This window comes from Arachis hypogaea, chromosome 16, assembly GCF_003086295.3.
Source record: "Arachis hypogaea cultivar Tifrunner chromosome 16, arahy.Tifrunner.gnm2.J5K5, whole genome shotgun sequence".
Lineage (NCBI taxonomy): Eukaryota > Viridiplantae > Streptophyta > Magnoliopsida > Fabales > Fabaceae > Arachis > Arachis hypogaea.
Window position 1 is genome coordinate 83,759,157 of NC_092051.1, and position 1,155 is coordinate 83,760,311.

Consider the following 1,155-nt stretch of genomic DNA (forward strand, 5'->3'; position numbering starts at 1 on the left):
ATTTGCTTGGTCAATTCATCCAGTTGCTTGGTGATCATCTTATTCTGGGCCAAGATTGTATCCATATGGTTTAATTCCATGACTCCCTTGTTGTTGCTTCTGTCTGAGGCATAAAAATACTCATTGTTAGCCACTGTCTCTATAACATCAATGGCTTCTTCAATGGTTTTCTTCTTTTTAAGGGAACCTCTAGATGAGTGGTCTACACCTTTCTTTGATTCACAAGTCAGCCCTTCATAAAAGATATGAAGTTGCACTCACTCATTAAACATATCAGGGGGCATTTTCTTGTCAAATCTTTGAATCTTTCCCAGGCTTCATAAATATTCTCACCATCCTGCTGTTTGAATGTCTGCACTTCAGTTCTCAGCCTGTTTACTTTTTGTGGAGGGTAGAACCTTGCTAAGAATCTATTCACCACATCCTCCCAGGTTGTCAAGCTTTCCTTGGGAAATGATTCTAGCCATTTTAATGCTTTGTCCCTCAAAGAAAATAAAAACAATAGCAATCTGTAGGTGTCAGGATGAACACCATTACATTTAACTGTATCACAGATCCTTAGGAATGTAGTGAGATGCTGATTAGGGTCCTCTTGGGCACTTCCTCCAAAAGAACAGTTATTTTGGACTAGAGTTATGAGCTGAGGCTTCAATTCAAAATTATTAGCATGGATAGTTGGCTTTTGAATGCTGCTACCACAGTTTTTTGGGTTTGGATTGATGTAGGAGCCTAGAACTCTCCTCTCTTGTCCAGCAGGGTTGGCTACACCTCCTCTGGCATGATTATTCACCTCTCCTTCATGATGGTTTTCTATATCATCCTCCATGGTTATATCCATGTCTTCCTCTTCTTCCTCTTCACCAATAGCCCTTTTTTCTCTTGCTTCCCTCCTTAATTTCAGGAAGGTTCTTTCTGGTTCACTATCAAAAGAGGTTGAGGTTTCCCTTCTCCTACCTGTCATACAATGAACAAGTACAAGAAACAGGAAATGAAGAGTCCACTAAAATAGGGTATAGTTAGCTTGGTTAGAGCAATTTATCAAATGGTTAGTGGGTTAGCTTGCTGGAAAGTAAAGAAGTAAAGAAAAATAAAGAGAAACAACTAAAATTGCAAAAAATGAAAATGAACAGCTGAAATTAAAATTCAATTAATCAA

The 1,155-nt window shown here is 38.4% G+C and overlaps 1 non-coding gene across 1 annotated transcript; it reads left to right on the forward strand.

The window, feature by feature from the left end:
* Nucleotides 1–266: 266 nt before the first annotated feature.
* LOC112760519 (small nucleolar RNA R71) lies at nucleotides 267–373 on the forward strand. Its single transcript, XR_003180955.1, has one exon. It is a non-coding gene; the product is annotated as a small nucleolar RNA R71 (small nucleolar RNA).
* Nucleotides 374–1,155: the final 782 nt, after the last annotated feature.